Raw genomic sequence first — 13,495 nt, 5'->3', positions numbered from 1 at the left:
TGATGAATATTCTGAGCTAGCTTTCGCATGGCCATGCTTTTACTACCTAGCGGAACTGACTGTGAGGTGGAGGTATGTTTTTTACATAAAATATGAAACCTAACATTTACAAACTTTCTCAATAGTTCCTGTAATATAGGATGACAAGTGAGCAATTCACGTGACATATCAGCATTCTCCGTGCATTTAGAAGCTATCAGTAGAAGTACCAGAAGCTAGAAGTACCAATATGGTTATTCTTAAAATGAGGTTCGAAGCTTCTCACGACTTACTCCCACTTTTTGAACAGAGCAAATGTGTCACCAGAAACTTCACGCAAAGCACCCTCTTTAATGTTTTTTTAATTGCAGAAAACCTGACCTACAGTGCGGAACACCAGATGTGTTAGATAGGCTGGTGCAACAACTTTCACATACTTGCTTCAACTTTAGCAAACTCTGTAGACAATAGCCAGCTAGAGAATATAATAACTCTTCTTCTGCTGCGCTGATTTCCTCAAGTGAAGCCAGAGGTGTATCTATGAGCAGGGGCTCTGCAGTTGGTACTTCTTTGGTAGATGGAAATAAATATCCGAAGTACTCCCGCTCTTCTTCTACATAGTTAGAAGCTTTGGTCGATTTGAAATACTGTGCCACAGCGATCAGTTTAAGAGCATATTTAAATTCTCTAGCTGTTGGCACAGGACTTCTACATCTTACCGAGCTGAAAAGGTTTTCGATAGTCTTGTGTCAACCTGGAGGTGAGTAAGAACTCCATGTTGTCAAGCACGTCATCACAAATGTTGAGTACGGATCGTGTAGATAGGTGAATACCAGCTTGGACTGGCTTCCATGTATACTTGACTCCTATCCGCATTGACTGAACTATTTGTATGAAATCATCAAGAAATGAACAAGCATCAGCGTAAGCATCAAGTTAGTGTTTAGATAAAGCATTACAGAATGTCGAGAGGACATCAAATCAAACCAATGATCGACTGTGTCAATAAACCAAGCTGTTGTTAAATATTCCTCAGATCTACCTTCATTACTAACGAGGTACCTCAATGCTGCACTAACAGACTTACTAAAGAGATGCATGGCATTTGCCACATTCATCTTGCTGAAGTGTCCTGTAGACGAGACAGTTTTATCAGTCAGATTAGGAGCTAATTTCAAGTCCTTGCCAGACTGGAATTCAAGCAGATTCAAAACATGGGAGAGTTTTATGCAGTTAGAATGAAGATTATGTTTTCTACAAATATCATCAGCTATTGTAAAAACTTTATGAGTGGCAAACGCATTTCTTAAATTTTTACTAATGTGAAGAATGTCAGCTAAGAAATGAGGTACATTATCACCAGACACAGGATGTGGAATACAGCTCACTAGTGAGTCCCTTTTGCTTTCAATACCAAATGTCTTTCACATCGCTTGGTTGCTGGACCCCATGTCTGAAGTAACTGCAACAACCTTCAGACCAATACCGCTTGCATGTGTTATGACATGAAATAGATTTACGAGTGAGATGGAATGCGACACTTTGTTTCCATAGTAGTATAGTGAGAGCAGATCTACACACACTAGGCGGAGCTTAGGGAGCAGGAAGTGACATCACATCAGGATCTGTTTGATTGACAGTTGGGGGGCGGAGCTAGGCGGTGTTGAGTCATGGTGTGAGTCATGGCGAGCTGTGTGATTCGTGGTGCGAGTAATGGTGTGAGTTGGTTGGTGACGTCGCGGTGGTGGTGTCGGTGGCCGAGTGGTGAGTCGGGCCGCGAGACGATTCGCGGTTGTATTTGGGATTATCGGATTTCGTTGGCGTCCGGTAGAGGTCGCTCTTCCGTGCCGTTTCGGGGATTGACGGAGAGCTCGGTGGCGACGGGTTGACGGACGGTGGCGGATGGATTTCGAGATCGTCGGAGCTTGTATGTATTTTCTTTTTTCCGATCCCGAATGAGAATGATGTGTCTGCGAACGAATATTCATTTTGATTGTAAACTTCATAAATTCTGAAATTATCCATCGCTGTTATGGTTCCACTACTTTTTTAAAGATAATGTATAAATTGATGAAGTATTATTAGTTAGTGTTGATTGTTACTGGAGCTTCTGAGGAGTCAACTTCCAATAGTATGAATATCGACATTATTTCTGAAAGAACTTCCCAATTGAATATGAAACAAAGAGAGTATAGAAGACCAACCAAGTCTAGATTGAACAGAACTACGTCATTACGAAGATCATCAAGAAAAAGTTCGGTAGTAAAGCGGTTATTCGAATCCAAGGAAAATTATATGGAAGGAGATGAGAAAATTACGTCACCTATTGCAACAGTTTTTAAAACCGAGGAAATGCAAGAACCATGGAAATGGATTGATCTAAAAGTTTTGGATATTCCAGCTTCGTTAGAAGTAATACAAGCAAATAAGTCTGAAGAAAATGACAATTGTGAGATTGCGTTGCAATTCTTCGTTGAACGTAAGGGAGAGCGTGTGGTATTATGTTCGATCATCGATCCTCAAAAGTATAACATTCCCTCATCATTTCAATGGTTGACACCAGCTCTCATGATATTGGATCGAAGTGAGATTTACATGAACTCTAAGTCTTCATCAGGATTAAAACTTTTCAGAATTGACGGAGCATGCAATCTGAAGGAATTCAGAGAGAAATTAAACAAAGATTATAAACTCTGTATATCAAGACAGTAATGAGTTAAGGAAATGATATTATGATTAAATTTTATATAGTTTATTTGATGATATATCATAGGGATTTAAACTTACTATCAATGGATATGTTATTGAATAAAAGTTTTGTATATAAAAATGCTAAAACATAATATAAAAAAGACTATTGAATTTCATTCAATCCCAATTTTCTTCTTCTTCTTCTTTCATTGTCGAATGAGAATGAACTGTCTACAATCAAAACATACATTATTTTTAGTGAGATATAGTAAAAGTAAGACATACAATCAGATTAGATCATTCATTCAAACTAAAAATCAAATATAATGTAATACTTACTGAAGAAGAAGAAGATCCATCCTTTTTCTGAATGGAATCTTCCTGTTGAGATACGGGAGCCTGCAATTGCAATGATTACAGTCAGGATGGATTACTATAACCTTGCTGAGATAGTAGACTCTACATTCACAATGGACTCCAACTTAAATTGTAAATTTCAATTGCATTAGTCATCGAATCATAGAATGATATGCAAGATGTAATGCAGACAGAATAGGATATGCAATCAGCTAGAGTAGGACATACAGACAATAAGAAAAACAAATATGTTACATCACATAGTCAGACTAGGACACACAGACAGAGGAGGATATTCAGTTAAAATAAAGAAATAAATATAATGTACTACTTACTGAAGATTCAAATTCATAAAGCCTTCTCCGAAAAGGACTATATTTAGTTCGGTGATGCCCAGGATCCTACAATTGCATTGATTATAGTCAGAGTAGAACATGCAGACAAATTAAAACACAGTCAGGTCTTACTTTGAATTTCAATTCCAACTCCTTTTGTTTTAAAGTGGAGTTATACAAAATATTAATTACTGTTTTCACAGATTGATACTCATTTTAACATTCCTACATACCAATTGGAGTGAATTTTGTTGAATGTATTTGATCTTTAGTTACATGTTTTTATCATTATACAACGATATTAGACGAAATAAATATAATGTAATACTTACTTTTAAAGTCAATGTAACATCGAAGTTACGAAAGAACTCCTCTCTTTGCTGCTGCATGACCAATGATTTCTACAATAATTTCCAAAATTACTTTGTATAATTTAATTGTTTCATTTAAGCAAACCCTATAATTCGAAATATATTTAATATGTAGTTTATATTCTCAAGTTTCCTTTAATCAAAAATATAATTTAGTAAAATATTATAATGTAGTACTTACTTTCTTTTGAAGCTTGATCTTGAATCGAAAAGCCTTCTGTTTTTCAGGATCTACCTCTCTACCCCAAGGGCAGTAGCCCCATATCTCAACACACGTGTCGATGCATTTTGTCTGAGTTAGGAGTCTATCCACGTTTTTGTCTCGAGCACACATTGTAAACTATTATAAATAAAATGAGATGAAAAACTTATTCTTTCTCGTTGCTTATATAGTAAGCAGAATCAATATTATGGTTGATTAAACTTGTGTAATTTATGATCACGAAATTGTAAAATCAGCTAAACAGATTTCGCGAAATTCAATTTCGCGAAAGTTGACTATATAATATATATAAAATGTAGTTTCGCGAAATCCATTTTCGCGAAATTCACTTTCGCGAAATTCAATTTCGCGAAAGTTGACTATATAATATATAATGTGTAATTTCGCGAAAGTTGACTATATAACATATATAATGTGTAATTTCGCGAAATTCACTTTCGCGAAATTCAATTTCGCGAAATTGGATTTCGCGAAATTACACATTATATATATTATATAGTCAACTTTCGCGAAATTGAATTTCGCGAAAGTGAATTTCGCGAAAGTGAATTTCGCGAAATTACACATTATATATATTATATAGTCAACTTTCGTTGACTATATAATATATATATAATATGTAATTTCGCGAAATCCATTTTCGCGAAATTCACTTTCGCGAAATACAATTTCGCGAAAGTTGACTATATAATATATATAATGTGTAATTTCGCGAAAGTTGACTATATAATATATATAATGTGTAATTTCGCGAAATTCACTTTCGCGAAATTCAATTTCGCGAAATTGTATTTCGCGAAATTACACATTATATATATTATATAGTCAACTTTCGCGAAATTGAATTTCGCGAAATTACACATTATATATATTATATAGTCAACTTTCGTTGACTATATAATATATATAATGTGTAATTTCGCGAAAGTTGACTATATAATATATATAATGTGTAATTTCGCGAAATTACACATTATATATATTATATAGTCAACTTTCGCGAAATTGGATTTCGCGAAATTACATATTATATATATTATATAGTCAACTTTCGTGAAATTGAATTTCGCGAAATTCCACAATATATATATTATATAGTCAACTTTCGTTGACTATATAATATATATAATGTGTAATTTCGCGAAAGTTGACTATATAATATATATAATGTAGTACTTTCGCGAAATTCAAGTTCGCGAAAGTTGACTATGTAATGTATAATATGTAATTTTCGCGAAATCCAATTTCGCGAAATTCACTTCGCGAAATTCGATTTCACGAAACTTGACTATATAATATATAATGTGTAATTTCGCGAATTCCAATTTTGCGAAATTCACTTTCGCGTTGATGTACAAGTGAGCCGTGATTTATAAATGTATATATAATAATGAAATGTGAGTAAGATAAAAGCTACTGAAGATACAATAAACAACGCTAGGATTGTGCTAGTCTATGTTAATATACAAGTGAGCAGTGATTATAATTGTATATAATAATAAAATGTGAGTAAGATAAAAGCTAGGGTTGTGCTAGTCCATGTTAATGTACAAGTGAGCAGTGATTATAAATGTATATATAATAATAAAATGTGAGTAAGATAAAAAGCTACTGAAGATAGAATAAACAAAGCTAGGATTGTGCTAGTCCATGTTAATATACAAGTGAGCAGTGATTATAAATGTATATATAATAATAAAATGTGAGTAAGATAAAAGTTACTGAAGATACAATAAACAGAGCTAGGATTGAGCTAGTCTATGTTAATATACAAGTGAGCAGCGAATATAAATGAATATATAATAATAAAACGTGAGTAAGATAAAAAGCTACTGAAGATACAATAAACAAAGCTAGGATTGTGCTAGGCCGTGTTAATATACAAGTGAGCAGTGATTATAAATGTATATATAATATTAAAATGTGAGTAAGATAAAAACTACTAAAGATACAATAAGCAAAACTAGGATTGTGCTAGGCCATGTTGATATACAAGTGAGCATTGATTATAAATGTATATATAATAATAAAATGTGAGTAAGATAAAAGCTACTCAAGATAGAATAAACAAAGCTCGGATTGTGCTAGTCCATGTTAATATACAAGTGAGCAGTGATTATAAATGTATATATAATAATAAAATGTGAGTAAGATAAAAGCTAGGGTTGTGCTAGTCCATGTTAATATACAAGTGAGCAGTGATTATAAATGTATATATAATAATAAAATGTGAGTAAGATAAAAGTTACTGAAGATACAATAAACAGAGCTAGGATTGAGCTAGTCTATGTTAATATACAAGTGAGCAGCGAATATAAATGAATATATAATAATAAAACGTGAGTAAGATAAAAGCTACTGAAGATACAATAAACAAAGCTAGGATTGTGCTAGACCATGTTGATGTACAAGTGAGCAATGATTATAAATGTATATATAATAATAAAATGTGAGTGAGATAAAAGCTACTGAAGATACAATAAACAAAGCTAGGATTGTGCTAGTCCATGTTGATATACAAGTGAGCAGTGATTATAAATGTATATATAATATTAAAATGTGAGTAAGATAAAAACTACTAAAGATACAATAAGCAAAACTAGGATTGTGCTAGGCCATGTTGATATACAAGTGAGCAATGATTATAAATGTATATATAATAATAAAATGTGAGTAAGATAAAAGCTAGGGTTGTGCTAGTCCATGTTAATGTACAAGTGAGCAGTGATTATAAATGTATATATAATAATAAAATGTGAGTAAGATAAAAGCTACTCAAGATAGAATAAACAAAGCTCGGATTGTGCTAGTCCATGTTAATATACAAGTGAGCAGTGATTATAAATGTATATATAATAATAAAATGTGAGTAAGATAAAAGTTACTGAAGATACAATAAACAGAGCTAGGATTGTGCTAGTCTATGTTAATATACAAGTGAGCAGCGAATATAAATGAATATATAATAATAAAACGTGAGTAAGATAAAAGATACTGAAGATACAATAAACAAAGCTAGGATTGTGCTAGACCCTGTTGATGTACAAGTGAGCAATGATTATAAATGTATATATAATAAAATGTGAGTAAGATAAAAGCTACTGAAGATACAATAAACAAAGTTAGGATTGTGCTAGGCCATGCTGATATACAAGTGAGCAATGATTATAAATGTATATATAATAATAAAATGTGAGTAAGATAAAAGCTACTGAAGATACAAACAAAGCTAGGATTGTACTAGTCCATGATGATATACAAGGGAGCAGTGATTATAAATATATATAATAATAAAATGTGAGTAAGATAAAAGCTACTGAAGATACAATAAACAAAAAACTAGGATTGTACTAGTCTATGTTGGTGTACAAGTGAGCAATGATTATAAATGTATATATAATAATAAAATGTGAGTAAGATAAAAGCTACTGAAGATACAATAAACAAAGCTAGGACTGTGCTAGTCCATGTTAATATACAAGTGAGCAGTGATTATAAATATATATAATAATAAAATGTATTATTATATATACTCACATTACTTACTCTCATTTTATTATTATATATATATATTTATAATCACTGCTCACTTGTATATTAACATGGACTAGCACAGTCCTAGCTTTGTTTATTGTATCTTCAGTAGCTTTTATCTTACTCACATTTTATTATTATATATACATTTATAATCATTGCCCACTTGGACATCAACATAGACTAGTACAATCCTGCTTTGATTATTGTATCTTCAGTAGCTTTTATCTTACTCACGATTTATTATATATATATATATATATATTTATAATCACTGCTCCCTTGTATATCAACATGGACTAGCACAATCCTAGCTTTGTTTATTGTATCTTCAGTAGCTTTTATCTTACTCACATTTTATTATTATATATACATTTATAATCACTGCTCACTTGTATATTAACTCTTTCGCTACCACGTTAATTGTTGACCAAACGATTATTCTGCCCAAGTTAATTCAAACGGATTTTCTAAAAAATCCGATATACCGTTAGTATTTAAGCAATATCTCAAAAAATGAAAACATATATCGTTTTACTTTTAAATGTATCTTATTCAGAACAAAATTCTCCACAAGATAGGTGTAAAATTGTTTAGCAACTCTTACTCTCACAAAATTCCTGACGCTTTTCTTTGGTTGAACAAACTCGGTGTGTTTCTTATTGTCATGACGATAACGGTCTGGTTTTACCGTTTTTGAAAAAATAATTAGAAATGGAATTGTTGAACCAAAAATTTAGTTGCACATCATTGGCAACAAGGTTGTTTCATTGGAAACAAAATTTGATTGGCCTAGCTGATGTGTGGGATTTGTAATTAAAAGAAAAAGTGAAACCCTATTGATGAGTCGATACACCGTCTGATTGTCTGTATTTATATTACCGCGAATTGATGGAAATGTTCAACAAAAAAAAACAAAAAAAAAATTTTTTTTTTTTATTGGTTACACCTGATTGGTAAAAAGGTTGTTTTATTGGAAACAATTCTTTCAACAACATGTGGAGATTACTGTCTTCTCTTTGCAATATTTTGGAGCAGAGGATGTTCAATAGAAGATTTTCTAACAGTTATGCTAAAAATTTCTGAAACAGATACACGAGATCATGTAGTTCGAAAAACTATACTAGATAGATATGATTGGAATGAAAAAAAAATTAGTAAAAGTCTTAATAACGAAGAAAATGAAGGTGTTGACAATGTACATATTCAAGGAACTTCCCAAATTGTTAAATTACTAGAAGATCTGACATAAATTTTTTTTTTCTATATTTTACAATTGAATATACATATATACTTTATATCGAAATAAAGTTGGTAACAAATACAACCGAATATTATTTACTTTTTGATATAAGTTTTATATATTGATATACTCACACTGAGTTGGAGCTATCCTCAAAATAATCCACATATTAATCCATGTATGCCCCTTTACTAGTTCATCATCTTCATCTATTTACTGGTCGAGAGACTGTTATGGAATGGTTAAGCCAAACCAAACAGGAGAATTCCATAGGTAAACCTAGGAAAACATTCAGGTCGAATGCCAAGGCGCTTGTCCACACAACAGCCCCTGAAAACAGCGACACTCAATGAACTTAATCGCGAGTAGCCGGCTAACAGAATTCTAGCTGAAGCATACAAGCCTTATGGTATCAACACTCGATCGACCCAAATTCTCAAATATAAGTAGGCATCAAGAGATGGTTAATGAGGCAGAATATTCCATCAGATTATGCAACGCTTATATAGTGAATTGAAGAATGATGGGTGTGTCCAAAGGAATTAATGAAGCGAAAATAGTAAACAGATTTTCGCGAAATTGAATTTCGCGAAAGTGAATTTCGCGAAATTGAATTTCGCGAAATTACACAATATATATATTATATAGTCAACTTTCGCGAAATTACACATTATATATATTATATAGTCAACTTTCGCGAAATTCAATTTCGCGAAAGTGAATTTCGCGAAATTCAATTTCGCGAAATTACACATGATATATATTATATAGTCAACTTTCGCGAAATTGAATTTCGCGAAATTACACATTATATATATTATATAGTCAACTTTCGCGAAAGTGAATTTCGCGAAATTACACATTATATATATTATATAGTCAACTTTCGCGAAATTGAATTTCGCGAAAGTGAATTTCGCAAAATTACACATTATATATATTATATAGTCAATTTTCGCGAAATTGAATTTCGCGAAAACTGTTTATATATATCATTAGATCACAAAATTATTGAACCACGACAACACTTCTACTTGTTATAAAACCTTCGAGCGAATATGCCTTTTCAATTCAGTTCATAACTTCACAATGAGTACCAGAGACAACAGAAAAAGGAAATTTCAAGAACGATTACAATGTGTAGATAAATGTGTGAAGCGATGGGGTTACTGCTCTCATGGAATGGAAATAAGCGATCGGAAGCGAAAAGCTTGTCGATTTCTCTTACGTGAAAAGTTCTATCAAGATCTCAACGAAAGATTGCGGTTTACAGTAAGTACTACAAATTCAATCTAGATGTTATGTAGGAATGATACAATGAATCTTCTCTTCTGAGTAGTAACTATGTGTTCTAGGCTGATTGTATTCATTGCAATTGCAAACTCCAATATCTTAGCAAAGTGTATGTTATATCCCTACTCAGATTAAAACAGATTATTTTAACTGAATATCCTCCTCTGTCTGTGTGTCCTAGTCTGACTATGTGATGTAACATATTTGTTTTTCTTATTGTCTGTATGTCCTACTCTAGCTGATTGCATATCCTATTCTGTCTGCATTACATCTTGCATATCATTCTATGATTCGATGACTAATGCAATTGAAATTTACAATTTAAGTTGGAGTCCATTGTGAATGTAGAGTCTACTATCTCAGCAAGGTTATAGTAAACCATCCTGACTGTAATCATTGCAATTGCAGGCTCCCGTATCTCAACAGGAAGATTCCATTCAGAAAAAGGATGGATCTTCTTCTTCTTCAGTAAGTATTACATTATATTTGATTTTTAGTTTGAATGAATGATCTAATCTGATTGTATGTCTTACTTTTACTATATCTCACTAAAAATAATGTATGTTTTGATTGTAGACAGTTCATTCTCATTCGACAATGAAAGAAGAAGAAGAAAATTGGGATTGAATGAAATTCAATAGTCTTTTTTATATTATGTTTTAGCATTTTTATATACAAAACTTTTATTCAATAACATATCCATTGATAGTAAGTTTAAATCCCTATGATATATCATCAAATAAACTATATAAAATTTAATCATAATATCATTTCCTTAACTCATTACTGTCTTGATATACAGAGTTTATAATCTTTGTTTTAATTTCTCTCTGAATTCCTTCAGATTGCATGCTCCGTCAATTCTGAAAAGTTTTAATCCTGATGAAGACTTAGAGGCGATGGATAATTTCAGAATTTATGAAGTTTACAATCAAAATGAATATTCGTTCGCAGACACATCATTCTCATTCGGGATCGGAAAAAAGAAAATACATACAAGCTCCGACGATCTCGAAATCCATCCGCCACCGTCCGTCAACCCGTCGCCACCGAGCTCTCCGTCAATCCCCGAAACGGCATGGAAGAGCGACCTCTACCGGACACCAACGAAATCCGATAATCCCAAATACAACCGCGAATCGTCTCGCGGCCCGACTCACCACTCGGCCACCGACACCACCACCGCGACGTCACCAACCAACTCACACCATTACTCGCACCACGAATCACACAGCTCGCCATGACTCACACCATGACTCAACACCGCCTAGCTCCGCCCCCCAACTGTCAATCAAACAGATCCTGATGTGATGTCACTTCCTGCTCCCTAAGCTCCGCCTAGTGTGTGTAGATCTGCTCTCACTATACTACTTTCCATCTTTCAATAATTCCTGCTAAGATACAGTCAACACTTGAATTTGAAGTAGTATTAGTTTTAAAACTGCAGACACAAAGAGGAAAGTGAAAAATGAAATAAACAAGAAATAAACCTCACCAACCTCTAAGCATAACCACTAAACCATGACTAGCAAGGCCACTATGGCCAGGTAACGTCACTTCTCCTATTGCAGAGCGGTTGTTAGCATCATACTCAAGGGCTTCAGTAATCTCCATTTCATCCAACACAAGGCAATACTGTCAATCCCTCTCAGCCATACTCGCAGCCTAAATCAAAGAAGCTCGTAAATGCAGGATAATACGCAAAGACATCAGAATATAAAAAGAGCAATTAGCAAAACAAATCTGAGAAACATAAAATTAAAAATAAACACGCTATGTAATTAGGCACCAGATAACTCTTTATTACACAAGCTCACCTTTTCCTTCATTTATTGAAAAACAGTCGTGAGAACTCCTGGCTCAAAGCAGATAGTTTGAAGTCGTCTTTGCAGTGTCCTAACAGACGGAAGAGGCTTTCCTGAATCCAGGAGATGGTTGTAACCTGTGGACCAACAAGCAAACCGCAACTTCAGCCCTTTCTTTATTGCATCGAGTTGCCACTGCAATCCTCTAGTAGAATGTTTCTGAAAAGCAACGAGTTGATCCCTATTAAACAACTTTTTAAAAGCCATTTCATGGGTTTGGAGTTTTTCTAAGGTAGCCTTATATTCTTGTTGAACCTGCAAAAAAATGAACAAACGGCTACATTGTTGAGAATGTTCTTGATTTCCACTACTGACCCTATTGAAAACTCGACTACGCAAGTTGATATTAATATAAACACTAGCAACATTATAGATCTGCATGTTATCAATGTGAAATCGATCACAATTTTCAACAAGCATATAGCCTATATATATGTTACGGCTTCAGAGAACTTAAATTTCCTCAAAATTACTCGCATAAAACTGTCCTATACCAATATGGGTCTGAACTGCTCTTACGTCAATGCATAATAGCGTAAATCAGCTTATATTTTAAAAATGATCTATACTAAGTTATAGTTTTCGATAATTTTCACTAATAACATACTTTCTTAAGCTTCTTCCGTAACATTTGTTCTATGATCTCGATTTCGGATGTGATCAAAGTTGTAAGTTTACTTGTGGCTAGTTCTGATTCTAAGACATTTGGTGAATCAATTTCTAAAAATCCAAATATACCATATTAAAATAATGACAATTATAGTCACTTTTAAGATTTAAGCATCAGCAAATGGGGAGTACTGTTCACTCTCTGAACAGCGCATAAACTTGCAAATCAATATGAACAGAATGTGAGAAACGTTTGCCTGTGAAACTCGGATAACTCGCCCTCCGATAGCTCGAACACATGGCTAACTCGAACGGATTTGTTTGGTTCATTCCCACACAATGATAAATTGCTTTAGAAAACTCGACCTCAACTTCGTTAGCTCGAACAGTTTTTTGCCCAACGGCTACCGAGACGGTTGTTATCGCTTTAGAATATTACTTTATTTCAAGCCATAGAGATAAACATCAACTTTTAGCAGTTCTTAGGCGTCATTATTAACACTATCGGCAAAATATTTTCGTTAACGACTTTTCTAAAGGTTTGCAAAAAATCAAATTTTACCAAACATCCGCTTGGGGATAGCCCTCCGTAAGCAAGGAGAAGCAAAGTAACCTTCCGATAAACTTAAAGAAAAATTGACAAAACTGGTTTTTGTTAAAACGCTCAAAAGAAAAATATGTCTTTTTTTTAGCGTTTCAACCGCGATCAGGTTTTGCCTATTTTAATCTGAAAACGTCCTGGCAGTCACATCACCTAAAATAAACAAACAAATCTCAAGTAATAGGAAAATATTTATACTTTCTGATGAAAATTGTTAAAACATTACATGAGAGGCCCCTTAACTTGCAACAAGCAATCAATGCTTTTGATTTATATATAGTTTGTATATGTACTGATAAATTCATGCACTTGTGACAGTGTTCTCATAACTTGAACGCTCTGATAACTCGAACACTTCCTCGAGTCAGCCAAGTTTCACTGTATTTAAATCATA

General features: G+C 33.3%; 1 long non-coding RNA gene across 1 annotated transcript; it reads right to left on the bottom strand.

Annotated features, from left to right (window-relative positions):
• Positions 1–3,009: 3,009 nt before the first annotated feature.
• LOC137408170 (uncharacterized) lies at positions 3,010–3,774 on the bottom strand. The gene is made up of 3 exons (XR_010980045.1): positions 3,695–3,774; positions 3,363–3,428; positions 3,010–3,069 (listed from the first exon to the last, which is right to left on the bottom strand). It is a non-coding gene; the product is annotated as an uncharacterized lncRNA (long non-coding RNA).
• Between the last annotated feature and the right edge of the window lie 9,721 nt (positions 3,775–13,495).

Source organism: Watersipora subatra, chromosome 11 (genome assembly GCF_963576615.1).
Source record: "Watersipora subatra chromosome 11, tzWatSuba1.1, whole genome shotgun sequence".
In the NCBI taxonomy this organism is placed as follows: Eukaryota; Metazoa; Bryozoa; class Gymnolaemata; order Cheilostomatida; family Watersiporidae; genus Watersipora; species Watersipora subatra.
This window is presented reverse-complemented; position numbering and strand designations above follow the sequence as displayed.